We start from the raw sequence: 24,176 nt of genomic DNA, 5'->3' as shown, positions 1-24,176 counted from the left end.
GCGACAGCTGGCCCTTTGCCCGGGGTGAGGTCCCCGGTACCGGTGCCGCTTGCGGTACCAGTTTCGGCTGCCTCCCAGGTGGACTCCCCGACGACGTCGGGGGAGGGAGCTTCGCCGCTGCCAGCCAGGGAGTCCACCTCTCGACGCTCCCACCGTGGCCGTGGTTCCACGGAGTCGAGACGGACACGGCTTCAGACACAGGTCCGTGAACTTGTGTCTGATACCGATGACGAGGCCTCGTGGGAGGCAGAGGAGGACATCAGATATTTCTCTGACGAGGAGTCTGATGGCCTTCCTTCTGACCCCACTCCCTCCCCTGAAAGACAGCTTTCTCCTCCAGAGAGTCTGTCTTTCTCGGCCTTTGTCCGGGAGATGTCTACAGCCATCCCCTTCCCGGTGGTTGTGGAGGATGAGCCAAGGGCTGAAATGTTTGAGCTCTTGGACTATCCTTCTCCACCTAAGGAAGCGTTCACAGTACCCATGCATCATGTCCTCAAAAAGACATTGCTGGCGAACTGGACCAAGCCACTAACTAATCCCCACATTCCCAAGAAGATAGAATCCCAATATCAGGTCCATGGGGACCCAGAACTGATGCGCACTCAGTTGCCTCACGACTCTGGTGTGGTGGATCTGGCCCTGAAGAAGGCTAAGAGTTCTGGGGGGCATGCTTCGGCGCCCCCGGGCAAAGACTCTAGAACCTTAGACTCCTTTGGGAGGAAGGCCTATCATTCTTCCATGCTCGTGGCCAAGATTCAATCTTACCAGCTCTACACGAGCATCCATATGCGGAACAATGTGCGGCAGTTGGCGGACTTGGTGGACAAGCTCCCTTCTGAGCAAGCCAAGCCATTTCAGCATCCAGGGCCGCTGCTCAAGGTGTGGTGATGCGCAGACTCTCATGGCTGCGTGCCTCCGACCTGGAGAATAGGATCCAGCAGCGGATTGCGGACTCCCCTTGCCGTGCGGATAACATTTTTGGGGAAAAAGTCGAACAGGTGGTAGAACAGCTCCACCAGCGGGATAACGCTTTCGACAAATTCTCCCGCCGGCAGCCTTCAGCATCTACCTCTTCAGGTAGACGTTTTTATGGGGGAAGGAGGGCTGTTCCCTACTCTTCTGGTAAGCGTAGGTACAATCTTCCTCGACAGCCTGCGGCCCAGGCTAAGCCCCAGTGCGCTCGCTCTCGTCAGCAGCGTGCGCCTCAGCAAGGCCCCACAGCTCCCCAGCAAAAGCAGGGGGTGAGCTTTTGACTTGCTCCAGCAGAGCATAGCTGAGATCACAGTGTCCGGGCCGGACGATCTGCCGGTCGGGGGGAGGTTGAATGTTTTTCACCAAAGGTGGCCTCGTATAACCTCCGACCAGTGGGTTCTCCAAATAGTCCGGCAAGGATACGCCTTCAGTTTGGCCTCCATGCCTCCAAATTGCCCACCGGGAGCTCAGTCTTTCAGCTTCCAGCACAAGCAGGTACTTGCAGAGGAACTCTCCACCCTTCTCAGCGCCAATGCGGTCGAGCCCGTGCCACCCGGGCAAGAAGGGCTGGGATTCTATTTTAGGTACTTCCTTGTGGAAAAGAAAACAGGGGGGATGCGTCCCATCTTAGACCTAAGGGCCCTGAACAAATATCTGGTCAAAGAGAAGTTCAGGATGCTTTCCCTGGGCACCCTTCTTCCCATGATTCAGGAAAAAGATTGGCTATGCTCTCTGGACTTAGATGCTTACATGCATATCCCGATACTGCCAGCTCACAGACAGTATCTCAGATTCCGTCTGGAAATGCGTCACTTCCAGTACTGTGTGCTACCCTTTGGGCTCGCCTCTGCGCCCAGGGTGTTCACGAAGTGCCTGGCTGTGGTAGCAGCAGCGCTTCGCAGACTGGGAGTGCACGTGTTCCCTTATCTCGACGATTGGCTGGTGAAGAACACATCCGAGGCAGGAGCTCTACAGTCCATGCAGATGACTATTCGCCTCCTGGAGCTACTGGGGGTTGTGATAAATTATCCAAAGTCCCATCTTCTCCCAGTACAGAGACTCGAATTCATAGGAGCTCTGCTGGATTCTCGGACGGCTCGTGCCTATCTTCCGGAGACAAGGGCCAACAATCTGCTGTCCCTCGTCTCCCAGGTACGAGCGTCCCAGCAGATCACAGCTCGGCAGATGTTGAGATTGCTTGGCCATATGGCCTCCACAGTTCATGTGACTCCCATGGCTTGTCTTCACATGCGATCTGCTCAATGGACCCTAGCTTCCCAGTTGTTTCAAGCTGTTGGGGATCTAGAGGACGTGATCCACCTGTCCACGAGTTTTCTCAAATCCCTGTACTGGTGGACGATTTGGTCCAATTTGACTCTGGGACGCCCTTTCCAAATTCCTCAGCCACAAAAAGTGCTGACTACGGATGTGTCTCTCCTGGGGTGGGGAGCTCATGTCGATGGGCTTCACACCCAGGGAAGCTGGTCCCTCCAGGAACGCGATCTGCAGATCAATCTCCTGGAGTTACGAGCGGTCTGGAACGCTCTGAAGGCTTTCAGAGATCGGCTGTCCCACCAAATTATCCAAATTCATTCAGACAACCAGGTTGCCATGTATTACATCAACAAGCAGGGGGGCACCGGATCTCGCCCCCTGTGTCAGGAAGCCGTCAGCATGTGGCTGTGGGCTCGCCGTTACGGCATGTTGCTCCAAGCCACATATCTGGCAGGCGTAAACAACAGTCTGGCCGACAGGTTGAGCAGGATTATGCAACCTCACGAGTGGTCGCTCAACTCCAGAGTAGTGCGCCGGATCTTCCAGGTGTGGGGCACCCCCTTGGTAGATCTCTTTGCATCTCGAGCCAACCACAAGGTCCCTCAGTTCTGTTCCAGACTTCAGGCCCATGGCCGACTGGCATCGGATGCCTTCCTCCTGGATTGGGGGGAAGGCCTGCTGTATGCTTATCCTCCCATACCTCTGGTAGGGAAGACTTTGTTGAAACTCAAGCAAGACCGAGGCACCATGATTCAGATTGCTCCTTTTTGGCCGCGTCAGATCTGGTTCCCTCTCCTTCTGGAGTTGTCCTCCGAAGAACCGTGGAGATTGGAGTGTTTTCCGACCCTCATCACACAGGACGAAGGGGCGCTTCTGCATCCCAACCTCCAGTCTCTGGCTCTCACGGCCTGGATGTTGAGAGCGTAGACTTTGCCTCTTTGGGTCTGTCGGAGGGTGTCTCCCGTGTCTTGCTTGCTTCCAGAAAAGATTCCACTAAGAGGAGTTACTTCTTTTTATGGAGGAGGTTTGCCGTCTGGTGTGACAGCAAGGCCTTAGATCCTCTCTCTTGTCCTACACAGACCCTGCTTGAATACCTTCTGCACTTGTCTGAGTCTGGTCTCAAGACCAACTCTGTAAGGGTTCACCTTAGCGTAATCAATGCATACCATTACCATGTGGAAGGTAAGCCGATCTCAGGACAGCCTTTAGTTGTTCGCTTCATGAGAGGTTTGCTTTTGTCAAAGCCCCCTGTCAAACCTCCTACAGTGTCACGGGATCGCAATGTCGTTCTCACCCAGCTGATGAAACCTCCTTTTGAGCCACTGAACTCCTGCCATCTGAAGTACTTGACCTGGAAGGTCATTTTCTTGGTGGCAGTTACTTCAACTCGTAGAGTCAGTGAGCTTCAGGCCCTGGTAGCCCAGGCCCCTTACACCAGATTTCATCATAATAGAGTAGTCCTCCGCACTCACCCTAAGTTCTTGCCGAAGGTCGTGTCGGAGTTCCATCTGAACCAGTCAATTGTCTTGCCAACATTCTTTCCCCGTCCGCATTCCTGCCCTGCTGAACGTCAGCTGCACACATTGGACTGCAAAAGAGCATTGGCCTTCTATCTGGAGCGGACACAGCCCAACAGACAGTCCGCCCAATTGTTTGTTTCTTTTGATCCCAACAGGAGGGGAGTGGCTGTGGGGAAACGCACCATTTCCAATTGGCTAGCAGATTGCATTTCCTTCACTTACGCCCAGGCTGGGCTGGCTCTTGAGGGTCATGTCAAGGCTCATAATGTTAGAGCCATGGCAGCGTCTGTGGCCCACTTGAAGTCAGCCACTATTGAAGAGATTTGCAAGGCTGCGACGTGGTCATCTGTCCACACATTCACATCCTCTTACTGCCTGCAGCAGGATACCCGACGCGACAGTCGGTTCGGGCAGTCAGTGCTTCAGAATCTGTTCGGGGTTTAGAATCCAACTCCACCCCCCTAGGCCCATTTTTATTCTGTTCCAGGCTACACTTTCAGTTAGTTGGATAAGTTGTTAGGTCAATCTCAGTTATGTCCTCGCTGTTGCGAGGTCCAATTGACCATGTTTGTTGTTTTGAGTGAGCCTGGGGGCTAGGGATACCCCATCAGTGAGAACAAGCAGCCTGCTTGTCCTCGGAGAAAGCGAATACTACATACCTGTAGAAGGTATTCTCCGAGGACAGCAGGCTGATTGTTCTCACAAACCCGCCCGCCTCCCCTTTGGAGTTGTGTCTTCCCTTGTCTTTGTCTTGCTATATACGGGACTGACGAACACGAGCCGGTTCGGGCGGGAAGACGGTCGCGCATGGGCGCGCGAGGGCTAGCAAAGGCCTTTGCTAGTGAAGATTCCGGTTGGAGGGGCTGCCGTGGACGTCACCCATCAGTGAGAACAATCAGCCTGCTGTCCTCGGAGAATACCTTCTACAGGTATGTAGCATTCGCTATGAGGCAATGACATCTAAGAGTAGGACCTCAGGCAGGAATACCATGAAAGAATATCCACCCCAGAAACGGGGATACAGAAGTGAGGCATGTCATCTCATTCATCTCAGAGGAGTTTAGTTGGAAGTTGCAGCCACACTCACGGGAGGGTAGCTGCAACCTCAGGCCTTGATCTGGGACAGAGGTGTTATGACTTACTAGTTGCCTGTTAGCCACATGGAAACTGATATTGGACAGGGCATTTGCATTATTAAATACCTACATTTACAAATGACTACAGGTGCCCTGTTTATAATACTTACATTGAGGTCTGAGACGCCATCTCGCTGCCCTGATCATGTCAGGGTTGTTGTGGCGGATCCTGCGGGACCTCCGCCGGAGGGACTCCAGGTCTCTCCTTATGCCAAATCGTCTGCAAGATATAAATTTGTACGCCAGGAGTCAGGGGATGACCCTTCTTGCCTTGAGCACACAAATTCATTTGGAAATCAAATAGGAGAGACTCACAACACTGATTGGGGAGGGGGGGATGACACATTACATAGCTACAGATGATGTCATTGAGGTGGGCGCTAGAACAGAGAGTACCGTTTGTGTTTTGGCTTTCTAGTACATAGATTCTATTAATGAATGTACATGTGCACATATCACTGCTTACCCTTGAATGCAGACTCCAGTTTGTGCTTACACTGCTGAGGGAGCTCTTATATGTGTAGCTACAGGAGGGAGCAAACACTTACCTCTTCAACCTGTCTCTTATCTCAGTCCAGGTTCAGATGCAGCGATTCCTGGGGGGCAGGTGGTGGTGGTTGGGGAATAAAATTTGTCTGTGCCTAATGCAGAAGTAGACAAGCAGCAGATTTTCGCCGACACTGAAATTAGGTTCTCGTCGAAGAGCCATTTTTGCCATTTTTCTCAGTAAATAACATTGGAAAGCGTGCCTCGCCTTATATGGCCGGCCATGCGTGATGGCCATCCTTACATGCACAGCTCCATATATGGTTCGCCATTCCATATATGGATAGGTCAGTACTTGCACGTCTTGGCACGTATGATGGCTCCACATATGGAGGGCCATGACACATGGCCGGCCATGGTGTGTGGGGCCTATGTACAGGGTTTCCTACATGGATCATTATTAAGTGTGCGAACTTTATATATATACAATAAAATATGTATAATCCTTATATTTCCCACAGCTGCATGTTCCGCAACTACATACAGACATCCAGGTAGGGGGAAAATATAAGGAAGATGAGAAGTATAAAGTACAGTAATACGTTTCTCACTTAACTGCTATATTTTTCCTATACTTTGGCCGCATCTGATTTAGCCGTGTTCAACTACGATAATGGAATATCTGAGGCCGGCCTTTTTCCTATACTTTGGCCACCCCAGATTTGGCCGGGTCCCGGCGTATTATCGAAACGAAAGATGGCCGGCCATCTCGTTTCAAAAATACGGTTTGCTCCTCCATTTGCGGCGCCAGCCATAGCAATGGCTGGCCATCTATTTGGCTGGCGCCGTTCGATTATGCCCCTCCACGGGGCTCATTTTTGAAACAGATAAACTTCCAAAAAGTGTCATAAAGCAGCATTTGGACGAATTTCTTCTCAAAACGTACAAATTGCTATTTTCGAAACCTGTTTTGCAGATGTTTATGTATGCAATTTGTCTGCAGTGCGTCCAAATCACAAGAGGCGGGATTGGGGTATTCCAACACTTGGACGTTTTACAGCCATACTGGAACAAATCAAAGACGGCCAGGGCTACAATCTAGACCTGTTTTTACAACGAATAAGGCACAAAAAGGTGGCCTAAATGATAAAATGACCACTGGAGGGATTAAGGCATGACTCCCTTACTCCCCCAGATGTCACTGACCCCCTCCCACCCTCCCAAAGATGTGTCCATACTGTGTGCTGGCCATACTGCCTCTCTTCTCCCGCTCCCCCGTTGGACGCACTCTCTCATCGTGGATTGTGGACCGCACCGCGTAGCTTATTGCGCCTCATTTTGAGAGGTTCAGATGCAAACAGATCTTATATATATTCATAGGGGAAAAGCAGACTGAACTGCAGTCCTTGAGGAATGAGGTTGGACACCCCTGCACTAGAGAGTGATCGCTCTGGGTTGGGATGAAGAAATTCAGGCAGTGGTCTGAGATTTAAGGCAGGCCAAGGTTAGGAAGAGCTTTGCAGTCAGTTGATACTGGATAAAGTTTGCAGCCTCTCTCCTGCCTCTCCAGCCTTTATGTCTTCAAAACTACATCAAATAAAGATGTGCTATTATCCTAACAGACAAAGATATGAAACAATTGATACATAAACAAATATTAGATCTCTGTATATTCTTTTCTGTTCACTGCTAATAAAACTGTTGCTTTTACTACTAACAGTCCTCGTTTATTGTGTTGAATGGAGGAGTCTGGTTTAGTGTTTTGACTACCAGGGCTTAAATTCAGTCAAAGCGGTGCAATGCTCAGACCCTCTAAATATCTTTAGGCAAAGCCAGCAGTGTGAGTGAGCATTTTCAAACTGTTGCTCCAATGATCAGAAGCAAACGCAGGTGGTAGAGGCTGTTAGCACCATACTAGCACCTGTGTTTGCTACCGCCCCAGGATCAGAGCCCCGAGTGCGTGAAATAACATGCTTGAGGGCTCTGAACACAACTAGTATGCAAACAGCATGCAAATGCATGCTAAACCTATTCATCCCCAATGATCAGCGACCAGCTCGGAGCTGGTATTAGGGTTTGCAGACCATTGGGGAGGAATTGTGAGCCCTATCCAACATGCATTTGCATGCTAGCTGGCCCCCATTCCCTCCAATGCAGGACCCCCCCCCCCCAGGAACCACGACCCCCTTAGCAACAGGGGGCTGGAGGTCCAGCGGACCTCCGGTCCACCCGACCCCCCCAACACAGGTTCAGGGAGGGCTGGTGATCAGGTGGGTCTCCAACCCCCTAACCCCACCAGAATTTCTAAGACATCCCTGGTGGCCCAGTGGGTGACTGATGACCCCACCCCACCCACCCCCCAGTGACAGGGGGATGGAGATCCCCCTGACCCCCCCCCCCCCCCGACACAGGTTCAGTGGGGGCTGGAGATCTGGTGGGTCTCTAACCCCCCCTCCAGCATTAGCAAGAAGGACCTGGTGGTCCAGTGGGCCGCTGTCAATCCCCCCACCCCCCTACCTTGAGTTGGAGGATGGAGGTGGCCTGCCTCCCTCCTCTTCCTTTGACGCGGCACCCAGCTCCCCTGTTTCTCTGAGAACAAGCAGGGCATTAATTCTCACAAGTGGGGTATGCCTAGCATCCAGGCTCACAGAAAAATGTGGAACCTTGTATCACATAGCTATAGTTGGTTTGAGACCTCCCAACTAATTTGTATAAAACTCCTGAGTTCTAACTTCAGAAGAGGAGGACGTGAACTACATATGCTGTAAGGACTGAAAGCCTCAATATCAATATGTAATTTATGTACCATAGTACTTCGCAGGTTCACAGCGGTCTACAAAAGATAAGTGAGTTGCACAGAACAAGAAATCACCCAAAACTACATGTAGAAGAAAATATCCTTAATCAGTTTCCAAACAGCAGAGCTTTCAATATCTTTCAAAATATCAAGTAGGTACTCTCCAACCTAATAAAAAGATTGCCATACAGATATTACAGCAAAATGGAACAATGGCCATTAAAGATCTTCACTCTTTATTTCAACATACTTAACCCCTCAGCCCTGATGATGACAATCCTTGTCACAATGTATGGATGTTGGTGCAGGACCTGAGTAATTAAGTGCATTGTTGGTGTCTATGTGTTGTTTTTAGGTGTAGGGGCTACGTGACTGGGGGCAGTGGGTATGTGTCCACCTCAATGATGCCTCTGCTCCACAATTACCTCCCCTTTCACACTAACCTCCCTCATGCTCCCTCAATCACACTCTTTCTGCAGACTCACCTCTCCCTACCCAGACTTACCACCCTGCCCAGGCTAATGCCTCAGTCATGCACTCCTCAGTACTTCCCTACCCAGACTTGCATCCTTTTCCTTATATTCACATTCTCACCCTGCCCGTCCTCATAGCTCTCATTCCGCAACAAATCACACCCCTCCCCAGCTCCATCCAACTCTCACTTTCTCCTGTATTCCCCCTCCTGCCCTGTGGTTCTTCCTTGTTTACTTCAAAGCCCCCTCCCCTGACAGTACTGTTTCAATGTCATCAGCTGTCATCAGCAAAGCCAGCAGCAGGAGGGTAAAAGAAAACAAAAGTGAGGTACATCCAGCAGCACAGTAGACGGGAGGGATGGAGGCTGATGTTTGACTCTCAGGGGCAGCAGCAGAGCCATAAGAAAACCTACAGCAACAGTAGGCAGAGAAGGTCCTGGGGTGGTCAGTCTCCTCGGGAAGGTGACACAAAGGGATCATACTACTTATTTGTTCCTGTTTTTCCAATGGCTACCAGTCAAATACAGAATTGACTAGAAATTGCTTGTTCTTGCTTATAAGGCTTACTATGATCATACACTGAGGTGCAGATGCTCAAAACTCTGGCGCTGTACGAAACAGCACTGGAAAATACCACCACAACAGCGCCGAGGAATTACTTCCTAATGCTGAACACTAATAATATACAAATGATATGCTATTAGCTTTGAGCATTAGGAAGTAAAGGGGAAGAACGATGCCTGGCACATTCGCTTCACAGTTGTACATCAAGCACAGCTCTTCAGCGCCAGAGGGGAGGAGAGGAGGAGGAGGAGGAGGAGGAGGAAGAGGTGCCGGTTTCCAACGGGGGAGCAGGGGAAGAGAGGCAGTATGGCCAACACACAGTATGTTCTGCAGACAGCACTGCAATGGAGGAGAAATTCTACAGAATAAACCTTTACCTACACCTCGCCGCATCTCAAGAAAGATATAGTAGAATTGGAAAAGGTGCAGCGAAGGGCGACTAAAATGATAGCGAGGATGGGACGACTTCCCTATGAAGAAAGACTAAGGAGGCTAGGTCTTTTCAGCTTGGAGAAGAGACGGCTGAGGGGAGACATGATGATAGAGGTATATAAAATAATGAGTGGAGTGGAACAGGTGGATGTGAAGCATCTGTTCACGCTTTCCAAAAATACTAGGACTAGGGGGCATGCGATGAAACTACAGTGTAGTAAATTTAAAACAAATCGGAGAAAATCTTTCTTCACCCAACACATAATTCAACTCTGGAATTCGTTGCCGGAGAACGTGGTGAAGGCGGTTAGCGTAGCAGAGTTTAAAAAGGGGTTAGACGGTTTCCTAAAGGCCAAGTCCATAAACCACTACTAAATGGACTTGGGAAAAATCCACAATTCCAGGAATAACATGTATAGAATGTTTGTACGTTTGGGAAGCTTGCCAGGTGCCCTTGGCCTGGATTGGCCACTGTCATGAACAGGATGCTGGGCTCAATAGACCTTTGGTCTTTTCCCAGTGTGGCATTACTTATGTACTTATGTACCTGCAAGAAAAAAAGTTTTAGTGTTATCGCAGCTATGGAAGCAGAGGAGAAAGCACAGCAACCACGCACTTGACTCTTCTTCTGAACGGAAAGCAGCGGGTCTCACCCAACCATCCATTTCTCCAAGCTTCCAGCAGAGTTTCCAGGACAGCCGGGCAGCTTCACAAACCTAATGCCAGTGCAGAGCTTTCTTAAGTTTTTGTGCGGTACGAGCGCCCTAATTCCTGGCGCTGTTTTCTGAGCCTCAGAGGGAATTTGATACGACTTCTATTCCCTACATTAGCATGTAATTAGCACTGATCACTGGTGAGCTCTTTTTGTCATGGTAAGGGCCTTCTGAACATTTTGCGTTGCCAAACGTGTGTGCTAGTCTGGCACTAATGACCTGTAGTGCCTGCATTTGTTTCAGAGCATCAAAGCCTGAGCTACTTGGCCTCTTTGGCTTCATCTTATTTTCCTACAAAATTGCTTTTTCTGAATCTAGCATAGTAATTCCTCACCCATTGAGTGCTCAACACAGAAGTATACCTACACACATTTGGCATCACAAGGTCCTGTCCGATTTCCCTCTCCCCCCACCCCTCTTTTGCTGCTGCCTCAGGGTCCAGGCATTGTGTGTGTGCCTGTGATGCCAATTGTCAGTGCGCCCCTGATAGAAGCTAGATGTGGCATTGCTGAGAACCAGATGGATGTAGCCTTTACCTATTTCCTCAGTTCCCTGCTCTTTGCTCTCCATACAGATGGCTGTATGAAAGTACAGACTTGCTGCTTTGTCTTGAGGCCACAGGGTGCCTCAAGGGTTGCATCCCCCCCCCCCCAAACTCCCCCATATGGAGTCAAGAGCCACAATTTGAGAAACACAAATGTAAAAGAAAAACACTGGGGGTGCACTAAAAAAGAAATCTGTGGGCATATGTGACAATGTGAGAAGTTCAGTGGGAAAGAGATATATGTGCATGCTGGTAAGAATAAGGATGTGTGAGAGAGAGAGAAAGTGGTACTTGAGAACAAAATAATTATTACCTGATCAGAATCCAGGGCAGACATTTCCCTCCTGTTTTCCCTCTGAATTCCGCAGCTGCTACTACTACTACTACTACTACTAACATTTGTATAGCGCTACCAAGCGTATGCAGCGCTGCTGGGATGGATTTAGGCTGGGGACTTCCCTGTTTCTGGAAAGATGAATAAGACTGAGCTGATTTTCTTTAAATGACATATTTATTAAAGATTTTTGTATTTTCAAAATGAAAACAAAAATCATACAAATCCCAAAGGTAATAGAAAAAAGAAGGCAATAACAATAGCAAATCACTAGAGAATTAAGCAATCATCAAACCTATGTTGTAAGAAAAAGAAATTGGGTATCAGTGGGAGGAAAAGGAGAGGCATCAATTCAAGCAATCAAATAGAAGAAACATAAAAAGCAAAATTCTGAAGCAACACTTGCTCATCATTTAAAGCCAACCTGTCAATTGATCAAAGAGACTGATCTGATTTCTGAGGGTCTCAGATAAAGTCCCTCCTCTCCTCTCTGCAGATCTAGGTCTGGAACTTGCAGGACTTTCCAGTCCCTGAAGGAAGAAACTTTCTGAGAATACCCAAAGCTCTTCAGCTCAGATCACACTTCGTAAGGTGGATCTGTTGAGATAACAGGTAGCTACAGAGTTTAGACAAAACAAATCAGATCACCAGTTTAGAAAACAACAGAAAAGAAGGCAAAATTCCTGCAAATTTCAAAATAGGAATAATTAATAAATAAATAAATAATAATAAAAGAATCCAACTCAATGCTGGATCAAAGGCACTTCATATTTATTTATTAGGATTTACCACCTTTTTGAAGGAATTCACTCAAGGCGATGTACAGTAAGAATAGATCAAACATGAGCAGTAGGCAATTACAGCAGTAAAAAATATTAATGTACTTTTCCTAAAAATAGGAATCAAAACATTACAGTTCACTCATACTTCTACTAGTATGAGTACTGTGTACTCAAGTGAAGGGCATTACTTGATTAGCTGCAAATTAAATGGCACAGTTCACATTAGGAAGGTCTCCAAGGTACAGGTTCAATTGCCTCAACAGACCTGGCAAGTCACTCTTCTAGTGACAATAGCAATGGCAACATTGTTTCTTTACATCGGTCACTGTCACCTTGTCAAGGATACGAGATATGTACTGTCAGGACATCAACCCAGAGAGCACTGGATTTCTGAAGACCTAACGTAAAGACAGAATCCTGTTTGGATGAAGTCATTAAATCAGTCTACACCAGTGGATCTCAGGACATACCCAACCAGTCAGGCTCCCGGGATATGCACAACGAACATGCATGTTCAGGTTTGCATACAGTGAAGGTTGTGCAATTTTACCTCATGCATATTCATTGTGGACAGCCCGAAAACCTGACTGGCAGGGCGTGCCCTAAGGACTGTGTTGAGAACATCTGGTCTACACTATTTCAACACACAAAGTAAACGTGAACTAAAGCAGTCCCACCCAAACAAATCTGTTTTCTCAACTATTTTAATGGTAATTACAGAGATGAGGTATGTGCAAGTTACAATAGGAATGGATGAACCAGTTTTACACTGGCAGTCTTCCAACATGAGATGGACACATGGCATGTACATTTTACTAATAGGAGAAATACTGAAGCTGAAACATGAAAGGCCCTACACCCCCCCCACCACTGCTGCCCCCAAACACAGCTTCCTTTCTCCCTCCCAGACCCACCTGTCTTCCCCCCACCTGTCTTCCCCCCCCCCCCCCTCCACCGGGCCTACCATCAGTGCTGCAAGTCACATAATACACCAAGATGGGGTAGTCAAAAATCCAGAACTGGTTCAAAACCTCCAGCCTGGAAATGAGCCAACTTGACATCTCTGTAGTTCTCAATCCACTCAGGACATCAAAAGCCCCAAAATCACAGTTTATTGGGACCCTACACGGTCCGTGTTTCAGCTACAAAGCCTTCCTCAGGGGTCAACAAATTGATGTGTATAGATTAAGCATTTGAACCTCTCAAAATGAGGAGCAATAAGCTATGCAGTGCAGTCCACAATCCACAATTTTGTTTGTTCACTCATTGTGGATTGTGCACTGCACCATGTAGCTTATTGCTCCTCATTTTGAGAGGTTCAGATGCTTAATCTATACACATCAATTTGTTGACCCCTGAGGAGGGCTTTGTAGCTGAAACACAGACCCAATAAACTGTGATTTTGGTGCTTTTACCACCGTGGTTTCAGTACTGGTCTTTTGGACTTGGTTTTCTTCCACCCTTGTGTACTTTGCTTCTTTTAGTTGTTCCTTCCACCATGCTTAGATATTTATATACACCTTCCTGTTCAAGTTCCTTTATCTCACAGTGTTCAGTCAGAGATATTTTCAGTTTTGCTCAACTTTCACCTAAGGAAAGCACCTTAGCACATTTGTCCATATTTTTCACCAAGGTAGATTCTTTCATATTTTCTTAGATCAGATTTGCTGTGGAAACATTTATTACATTCCTATATGATTTTTCTCCAGTGTGGATTCTTTCATGAATTCTGAGAATACTTATTTGATTAAAGGTTTTACCACATTCAGAACATGTATATAGTTTTATATGGCTTTTATCCAGTGTGGATTTGTTTATGAATTCCAAGTTGACTTTTTTTTACGCTTTTACCACATTCAGAACATTCCTATAGTTTTTCTCCAGTGTGGATTCGTTCATGAATTCTGAGTTGATATTTATGATTGAAGTTTTTCACCAGTGTGGATTCTTGCATGAATTCCGAGTTGATCTTTTCGATTGAAGCTTTTACCACATTCAGAACATTTAAATGGTTTTTCTCCAGTGTGGACTCTTTCATGACTTCTGAGTTTATCTTTTCGATTGAAGCTTTTACCACATTCAGAACATTTGTTTAGTTTTTCTCCAGTATGGATTCTTTCATGTAGTCTGAGTTCATATTTTTGATTGAAGCTTTTATTACATTCAGAACATTTAAATAGTTTTTCTCCAGTGTGGATTTGTTCATGAATTCTGAGGTTACCTTTTCGATTGAAGCTCTTACTGCATTCAGAACATTTAAATGGTTTTTCTCCAGTGTGGATTCGTTCATGAATTCTGAGTTGATATTTATGATTGAAGCTTTTACCACATTCAGAACACTTAAATGGTTTTTCTCCAGTGTGTATTCTTTCATGAATTCTGAGTTGATTTTTTCGATTGTAGCTTTTACCACATTCAGAACATTTAAATAGTTTTTCTCCAGTGTGGATTCTTTCATGAATTCGGAGTTCATCTTTTCGATTAAAGCATTTATCACATTCAGAACACTTAAATGGTTTTTCTCCAGTGTGGATTTGTTCATGAATTCTGAGGTGATCTTTTCGATTGAAGCTTTTACCACATTCAGAACATTTGTTTGGTTTTTCTCCAGTGTGGATTCGTTCGTGAATTCTGAGCTTTTTGTTTTGATTGAAGCTTTTACCACATTCAGAACACTTAAATTGTTTTTCTCCAGTGTGGATTCTTTCATGAATTCTGATGTTACTTTCGTTGCTGATTCTTTGACTTTGTCTGAGATTTGGCCCGTTGGTGGAATTTCTCTCTTCTTCAATACATATATTCAAGCTCTCTCCTTTTGGGGTATTTTCTTGCAAGCTTACACTACTAATACCTCTGACACTATCAGCTGAAGGATCAGGGCTGTCTCTGGGGGGGTGTTTTTCTTTACATTCCTCCTTCTGTTCTCCATCGCACCCTTTCATTCTCTTATTCCCAAATCCATCATCTGCTGGATAAAAATGAAAGTATGTACATAAATTATACAGCTATTTAGTAAGACATATATAGGCAAATATCCCATCATAAGTATTTAAAGTAACTTGCTGGTAGACAGGTGTAGGTGAGCAATGGCACATGAACAGACATCCTGATCTCATCTGTTGGTTCTGGACATTTCATCCTCCCCTGCAGTCTCTGCTGTGATTCCCTTCACTCTGATTATATTCACTAACCAAAAACTCAATGTGAAAATTTAGAAATACTCCACAGCACATAGCAATGATTTTTTTCACATAGGAATTCCTTGCTCACCACTCTTGGTCACTGAAAGGGGAACCTCTTCCATTTTCAGGATCTCTACTGTGGGTTAATTGGGCATAGGTGTCACTATGGGTGTGGAAATGCCCCTCCCCCTTGCAACCATAGTGAAAACTAGTGCCAAAGCTTCACATCTCCTTACCTCCCTCCCCGCAGTCCCTCCAAACTTACAGAGTTTGCTAGCACTGCTGGCCTAGCAGCAATTACAAAAGACTCTCTCCAGCCAGCCCCAGGGTCCTTTCCTCTGTTGCAACTGCCGCATGGGAAGGATGCAGCAGAGGGAAAACCTTGGAGCCACTGGTAGGAGTCTGTTGTAATCACTGCCAGTAATGCCAGCAAACTCTGGGGATGGCACTTGAGATACCACTTTTCTGTGGGTTACAAAGATGTTTACACATTTTATTCAGATACTTATGCTGTACCTGGGGCACTGGGGGTTACGTGACATGCCAAGGGTTACAAGCAGCTGTAGTGGGGATTGAATTCAGTTCCCCAGATTCTCAGGCACTGCAGTAACTACTAGGCTACTCCTCCACTCTGAAGCTGCCCATGGATAGAAAGGAGGGAAAGGGAAGGGAAAGAAGAGGGGGACATGCTGCCATATGGACAGGAGACATGCTGCACATGGATGCAGGGGAAGGGGAACATGCTACACATGGATAAAAGGGAACGGAGAGGAAAGGGGGACATGCTGCACATAGATGGAATGGAAAAGAAGGGATCGGAGGGAAATGATGCACATGGATTGAAGAGAGGGGAAGATTTGGAAGGAAGCAGAAAAATGGAAGAAAGCTAAAAGATCAGTGTTAAAGATGGATGTAGGGTCGGAAATGAAAAAGAAAGGATGTGAGAAAAGAAATAGCACATAAACAGGAAACAGGAAACAGTTAAGCAGAGGTATGAAAAAAGAACCAGAGACTGGAAACAAGATGATGAGAAAAGAAATAGCACATAAATAGGAGGTCCTGGAAACAGTTAAGCACACAGAGGTAGGGAAAAAGAACCAGAGACTGATTAGAAAAATAAAATTGCCAGATCATAAAGATAGGGAAAATGATTTTATTTTCAGTTAGTGATAGAATTATGTCAATTTTGAGAATTTACTTCTGCCAGCTTTATTTTGCACTGTACAGGAGGAAATGCATTTCTTTCTATTTGGTTTTGCACTGCATGCAAAATCTGGCATCTTGAGTTTCAGTTTAAGTTTTGTCTACATTAGTACGTTTACCCTCACAGCTTAGTAAATAGGGGGAAGGGGGTTAGTTTGTGGTTGCTTATCCTGTATTTGAACAGGGGCTCTCTGTGTTCTGAGACCAGGATTGGGTGCTGTGGAAGAGTATGAGTGAGGAAGGAGATCCCAAGGGGTTCAGTGAGGGTAGAAACAGAGTAAATGTTGTCAAAGAGAGGAACAGTAGATGGGGTAGAAGGTAAGAGAGAGAATGGCCTGGAGACAAGTGAAGGATGGAGAGACAGGGATGGAGCTGGAGCTGATGAGGGGATGAAAAGCAGTAGAAAGTAGAAGAGGGCTCAGAGGGTGAGTACAGAGGATAGAAATGGGGGACTAGAGAGTGGGTGAAAGACGGGGGGGGGGGGGAGAAAGACAGAGGGGGCAATGGAATTGCTGGAAAGAGGGTGAGAAGGAGATGAGAGGTGAATAGAAGGCGACTGATAAGACTCTCATAGACTTATTACTGTAAAATCATGATATCTTAGAGTATAACCTTGGCACAGGATTAAACACCTGGAGTCTATTATTTTTATGAAGCCTCTTTTATTTGAATAAATCACAGATAATTTACTCACAGATGTTCAGAAGTGCTGCTCCAGGGCACAGCGACTCCTTAATCTGAGAGCTGTTTTGAGGTGGAGATCTGAGGAGAGGTAGCTTTATTGCAAAGGAGAAAGATAGTTGAACAGGTAGAAGTAGTTCAAAGCTGGGTGACTGGAATGTGCGATATTTCATTAGGGAGGAGATATTTTGAAGGTAAAAACCCAAGTTCGTTGCAGAGAGTTCCAGCAGGACAAACCTGTCTGGGCCAAGATGGTGAATGCCTCATGGCTGAAGGGACAAGGTAAAATTATGTATCATACCTGATAATTTTCTTTCCATTAATCATAGCTGATCAATCCATAGACTGGTGGGTTGTGTCCATCTACCAGCAGGTGGAGATAGAGAGCAATCCTTTTGCCTCCCTATATGTGGTCATGTGCTGCCGGAAACTCCTCAGTATGTCGATATCAAAGCTCCACCCGCAGGACTCAGCACTTAGAGAATTACACCCACAAAGGGATACTCTGCCCAGCTCACCACCGCCGAAACGGGGGAGGGGAATCAACCCAGCTCATCCCCACACCAGTGGGGGAGGGGAATCCATCCAGCTCATCCCCGCAGAGCGGGGGAGGGACGCCACACCCGCCGATGCGGGGGGATCTGGCTTATCCTGCAACCGCAACCGCGGGAGGAGCTGACTGACCCTAACACCGCTGAAGCGGGAGGGGTACAAAGCTGCCCTACAGCCGCACGAAGCGGGAGGGAGCGCCAGCAGAATTTAGGTCTCAATCCAGCCCCATAAAACGGAGGGGAGAGGAATGCAGCAGCTCACTGTAATACAAAATCGTCTCAACTCCTGAAGAATCCAATTGAAAAAACTTGAACACGAAGTCCTCCTGAACAGGAACTGAAGACTAAACTTGAACCTGAAATGCAACCAGAATAAAAACAGTACAGATATCTGGGAGGGGCTATGGATTGATCAGCTATGATTAATGGAAAGAAAATTATCAGGTATGATACATAATTTTACCTTCCATATCATCATGCTGATCAATCCATAGACTGGTGGGATGTACCGAAGCAGTACTCACCTAGGGCGGGACATAGAAATCCCTGACCGCAACACTGAAGCTCCAAACCGGGCCTCCGCCCGAGCAGCCACAGTCAAGCGGTAATGACTGGAGAAGGTATGAGGCGAAGCCCAAGTTGCCGCCTTACAAATCTCTTCCAAGGAGACGGACCCGGCCTCTGCCATCGAGGCCGCCTGAGCTCTAGTGGATTGAGCCTTCAGCCGGATAGGCGGCACCTTCCCCGCGGCCACATAAGCCGCTGCAATGGCTTCCTTGACCCATCTTGCCACTGTAGGCTTAGCAGCCTGCAGACCCTTACGAGGACCTGCAAACAGGACAAACAGATGATCCGACTTCCGGAAATCATTGGTCACTTCCAAGTATCTGATGATGACTCGTCTCACCTCTAGATATTTGAGAGCAGAGTACTCCTCTGGGTAGTCCTCCCTACGAAAGGACGGAAGACAGAGCTGCTGATTCACATGGAAGCGAGAAACAATCTTGGGCAGGAAGGAAGGCACTGTGCGAATAGACACTCCTGCCTCAGGAACTTCAGAAAGGGCTCTCGACATGATAGCGCCTGGAGCTCGGAAACTCTTCTGGCTGAAGTGATAGTCACCAAAAGACTGCTTTCAACGTCAATTCTTTCAGAGATGCCCTCGACAAGGGTTCACAAGGCGGCTTCTGCAAGGCTCTTAGCACCAGATTGAGATTCCACGCAGGTACCACTGAGTGCAGAGGAGGGCGCAGGTGAATAACTCCCTTGAGAAAGCGCACCACATCTGGCTGCAAAGCCAGGGAAGCACCCTTCAGGTGACCCCTGAAGCAAGCAAGAGCCGCTACCTGGACCTTAAGGGAACTGAGCGACAGGCCTTTTTCCAGACCTTCTTGCAGGAACGCCAACTCTGATGAAATTGGAGCAGTGAAGGGAGAAAGTGAGCCTGCCTCACACCACGATGCAAAGGTACGCCAAACCCTGGCGTAATCAGTAGAAGTACAGCGCTTCCTCGCTCTCAGCATAGTGGCGATGACCTTGTCTGAGAAGCCCTTCTTGCTCCGACGCTGCCGCTCAATAGCCAGGCCGTAAGACCAAAGGGGGAGGGATCCTCCATCACCACGGGACCCTGATGCAACAGGGCCCGCTCCGCTGGCATCTGCAGAGGTCCATCCACTGAGAGCCTGATCAAGTCCGCATACCAGGGACGTCTGGGCCAATCCGGACTCACCAGGATTATCCGGCCCGGATGCCTTGCCACCCGGCCTAGCACCCTGCCCAACATGGGCCAAGGCGGGAACACAAAGAGGAGCTCCTGTGTCGGCCACTGTGGGAGAAGAGCATCTACTCCCAGAGATCGAGGTCCCGTCCTCTGCTGAAAAAGCGCGGCACTTGGCAATTGGCTGAAGACGCCATCAGATCTAGGCTCGGCTGGCCCCAGCGCTTCGTAATGTCCAAGAACGCCTGAGCAATATTCATGACTCCTGCAATGTGGGCCGCTGACAGCTGTTCCAGGCTTGCTTCCGCCCACAGGCATAGCTTCATGGCCTCCTTGGCTAGAGGGGTGCTCCTGGTACCTCCCTGGCGATTGACATAGGCCACAGCCGTGGCATTGTCCGACAGGACCCGTACTGGCTTCAGCGCCAGGCCCAGGAGAGACTCCAAAGGCGCCAACCGAATGGCTCTGAGTTCCGGGAGGTTGATAGATCACTCTGCCTCTGCAGGGGACCAGAGCCCCTGCGCTGTCCTTCCCAAAAAGTGGGCTCCCCAGCCCTACAAAGAGGCGTCCGCCATGACGAAAACCCACTCCGGGGTCATAAGAGGCATTCCTGCGGACGGCTTGTCTGGCCTCAGCCACCAGCTCAGCCCCTTGCGCACCGCTGGATCCAAGGGAAGGCGCACAGCGTAATCCTCCGAAGCTGAAGTCCATCGCTGCAGCAGAGAGAGCTGTATAGGTCTCATATGGGCCCTGACCCAGGGCACTACTTCCATCGTGGCCGTCATAGAGCCCAACAGCTGCCCATAGTTCCAAGCCCGAAGAGAAGAGGCTGCTAGGAACTTGTCCACCTGAGCCTGAAGCTTGACAATCCGATTGTCTGGCAGGAACACTCTGCCCACTTGGGAGTCGAATCGAACTCCCAGATACTCCAGGGACTGAGTCGGGCGCAGCTGGCTTTTCTCCCAGTTGATGATCCACCTCAGGGAGCTCAAAAGAGCAATCACCCGGTCTGAAGCTCTGCTGCACTCTGCATAAGAGGGGGCTCAGATCAACCAGCTCGGATGGACTTGTACTCCTTTCTTGCGTAGGAAGGCCGCGATAACCACCATAACTTGGAGATGAGGAGGCCAGATGGGAATATGCAAGTAAGCTTCCTTGATGTCCAAGGATGCCAGGAACTCCCCTGCCTGCACTGCCGCTATCACAGAGCGGAGAGTCTCCATCCGGAAGTGCCGAACTTCCAAGGCCTGATTGACCCCTTTGAGGTCGAGGATAGGCCGGACAAAACCTCCTTTCTTAGGTACCACAAAGTAAGTGGAGTAACGTCCCTTGCCGAGGTGATCTTCTGGCACCGGAACGACCAAACCCAGGCGGATCAGATTGTCCAAAGTCTGCTGCACTGCCACAGCTTGACCGGAGACTTGCAGGGAGAGTGCACAAACCCGTCTCTTAAGGGTCGGCAGAACTCTAGCTTGTAGCCGTCTCTGATGACTTCCAGCACTCAAGCGTCTGAAGTTACCCTGGTCCCCTCACCCAGAAACGAGGATAGGCGTCCTCCAATCTGCTCTGGGCCATGGACCAGCGCCCCGTCATTGGGTACAAGACCCTGGGAGAGGACCGGAGGAGGCACCTCCGGGACGGCGGTCTCTGCGAAAGGAATGCTGCTTGGGGTAGAAATTCCTTTTGATGGAAGAGGGGGCAGAGGAGCTCGACTTGCCCGGGCAATACCGACGGGCTTCCTGAAACAGTCCTTTGGAGGAACCGGGGCGGGCACCATTGGCCCGAGCCCTGACCTCCGGTATCCTCTTCCCCCTTAGACGTGCCGAGATCGGTCACAATCTTGTCCAGCTCGACCCCAAAGAGCAGCTTGCCTTTAAAAGGCAACTTAGCCAGGCGAGACTTAGAGGTGTGGTCAGCAGACCAATGCTTCAGCGAAAGCCACCGCCGTGCAGAGACTGTCTGAGCCATACCTTTAGCCGAGGCTCTCAAGACATCATACAGCCAGCCTGCCAAGTAGGCCAAGCCCGATTCCAGAGCTGGCCAATCAGCACTCAAGTAAGGATCCGAGGGGAAAGCCCGCTGCTCGTCAGGCACGCCCTGGCCACATAGGAGTCACAAATTGAGGCCTGTAAACTTAAAGCAGCCGCCTCGAAGGACGACTTTAAAGCCGCCTCCAATCTCCTGTCTTGGGCGTCCTTTAGGGCCGTGCCACCTTCCACCGGCAACGCCGTTTTCTTAGTCACAGCAGTGATTAAAGAATCCACGGTAGGCCCAAGAAAGGCCTCCCGTTCACCTTCAGGCAGAGGATAGAGGCGCGACATAGCCGTAGCCACTTTAAGGCTCGCTTCTGGGAAATCCCATTGAGCCGAAATCAAGGTGTGCATGGCTTCATGCACGTGGAAGGTTCTAGGCGGGCGCTTAGTCCCCCGCATAATGGCAGAGCCAACAGAGGCTGAGGGAGAGACGTCCTCCGGAGAGGAACTCTTCAAAAATGCTCATGGCCTGCACTAACAGGTTGGGCAAATCCTCTGAGCGAAAGATCCGTGCTGCAGAGGGGTCATCCGCTCCATCCGAGCGGGAATCCGTCTCCTCCAAGGAATCTCCAAAGGACCGTTGGGAGAACTCAGATACGCTGCCCTCATCTACATCAGAGGAGAGCGAGTCCTCTAGGGCCTGGAAGTCCACCCGAGGGCGTTTGCTTCCGGAGGCCTCAACCCCTTGATCAGAGGGGGGAGCCGGAGCAGCGTTTATCATAAGAAAAGCCTGATGCAGCAGCAGCAAAATGAACTCAGGGGAGAAACCCCCTAGACTGTGCACTTCTGCCGCCTGGGCCACGGCCCTAGACGCACCCTCAACCGGCGCTCGCAAGAGTGGGGGAGAAACATGCTGCGCATCCAAAATGGCGTCCGGCGCAAAACTCCAAGAAGGAGCCGCGCGGGAAGAACGGCGCTTAACATTGGCCGCTTTCTTGCCGTCGCCCGAATCAAGGGCGACCATAGCATTAACGTCTCCCAGCTCGAGAGCGGCCCAAGAAGAAGCTGTCCGAGCACAGTGGCCGGCTAATATGGAGTGGGCGAGCAGCGGGGGATGGGCGCTTATGGCGGGAAAAAAACGCCGCACCGGAGGAAGAACCGGGACACTGACCGGACTCCAAACTGATGCCCAACAAAGGCGATTCAGGCTTTGAAACCCCCGCATCCCCGCTAGACGCACACACGCGTTCCGGGGAGCGAATCTTCGTGACCTCGCCCTCCGACGCCATAAGCCACGTGGAGACCGAACGGGGAACCCCCTGCCCGCTATAAAAAGGTAAAATTACCTGCTTCTCGCTCCGAGCTGTAACGAACTGGTGTCCCAGTGAGCAGCTGCAATAAACGCTGATATAAACGTTGAAATAAATGCCCTTAAAGGACGTTCAAAAATTTTTTTTTTTTAACAGAGCCAGCAGGAGGGGGGAGAAAAGGAGGGACTTGGCACCACCATGTTTGCACTTGCTCAAGAAGAGCCCTCAACCCCAGGTACTCAACAAAACCTAAGAATTAGGCTTGGAGACATAGCCAGAGCTGCTGCTGTCTGTGACCACCACCTGCTGAGATAGAGAACATACTGGGGAGTTTCCGGCAGCACATGACCACATATAGGGAGGCAAAAGGATTGCTCTCTATCTCCACCTGCTGGTAAATGGACACAACCCACCTGACTATGGATTTATCAGCATGATGATATGGAAAGGGGTGTTGAGGCTTCACACAGGCTCAGGGAGGAGCAGATAGAGACCAATGGGGACAGAGCCTGCCACCGGGTGGCAAAGGAGGTGCTAGAGGACAGCCCTCGATTGGAGGGAAAGGTCATGCCTGGCTGACTTCCCAGGACAGAGATAGTGAGAATGACCAGGAAATAATAGCAGGAAGACGAAAGAGCCAAGCTTGGTAGAGAGAGAGAGGAGGTCTGGGCAGCCTCACAACCAGTTCTCATACAGCCAAGCAAGTGTGGCTGCATTGCTTGTGAACTACATTACACACAATGCCTTGCTCACGTATCTTTACAGAGTGAGAACTGCAGCAATGATAGTCCTTAGAAATGAGAATAACAGTAAAATCATCTCACACAGTTTAGGATCACGTTATAAACTAGTGCGAGGCTGTCAGAGGACAGAACAGCGACTAAGTACTAGAAGGTGAAAGAAAGGGAGAATGAGGGCTAAAAATCAAATATGGGTGGATATAGAAGCAGAGAAGAGAAAAATGAACATAAAAGAAAGAAAGATCAGTGCCAGATGGATGTAGAGAAGAAATGGAAAGGCAAACCTGAAAAATTTTTAGAAGACTGACACAAATAGTGGAACAGACTGGGACTAACTCAATTAGAAAAGTACCCATTCAAGAAAGGTAAAACAGAAAAACATATTTTTATTTAATACTTTTTAAGGATTGGTATGTGTCTGCTTTGGGAAATATACATCTTTTCTATTTTTGTATTTGAGTACAGAGAAAATGCTTTTCTGTTTCTCTTTTACCTATACTTTCACTGCTTATAGAGTCTGACTTATTTGGTGGTCTCCATGAGTTTTGTGTTATTTTGCAAACTGTCTGTAGCCTGTTTGAAAGCGGGCTCTGGGGCAAGGGCTGCCAAAAGGTGGCTCTTGTTACAGCAAATAAAAATGCCCAGGACTAATGGTCTCCCCATCCTATAGAGTCACCACACAAACTAAAACCCATCGGCTTTAAACAAAGTGCCTGGCAGTGGAAGGAGCTTGTGTTGTTCATGAAGTGATAATCACAATTTGAACCTTTTTTGTATGGCATGTTCTAAGA

General features: G+C 48.6%; 1 pseudogene; it reads right to left on the bottom strand.

Annotated features, from left to right (window-relative positions):
- The window catches only part of LOC115476804, a 324,007-nt pseudogene that overhangs the window by 46,696 nt on the left and 253,135 nt on the right, over positions 1-24,176 (bottom strand).

This window comes from Microcaecilia unicolor, chromosome 1 (assembly GCF_901765095.1).
Source record: "Microcaecilia unicolor chromosome 1, aMicUni1.1, whole genome shotgun sequence".
Classification (NCBI taxonomy): domain Eukaryota; kingdom Metazoa; phylum Chordata; class Amphibia; order Gymnophiona; family Siphonopidae; genus Microcaecilia; species Microcaecilia unicolor.
The sequence above is the reverse complement of the archived record's forward strand: the minus strand, read 5'-3'. Positions and strand labels throughout refer to the sequence as shown.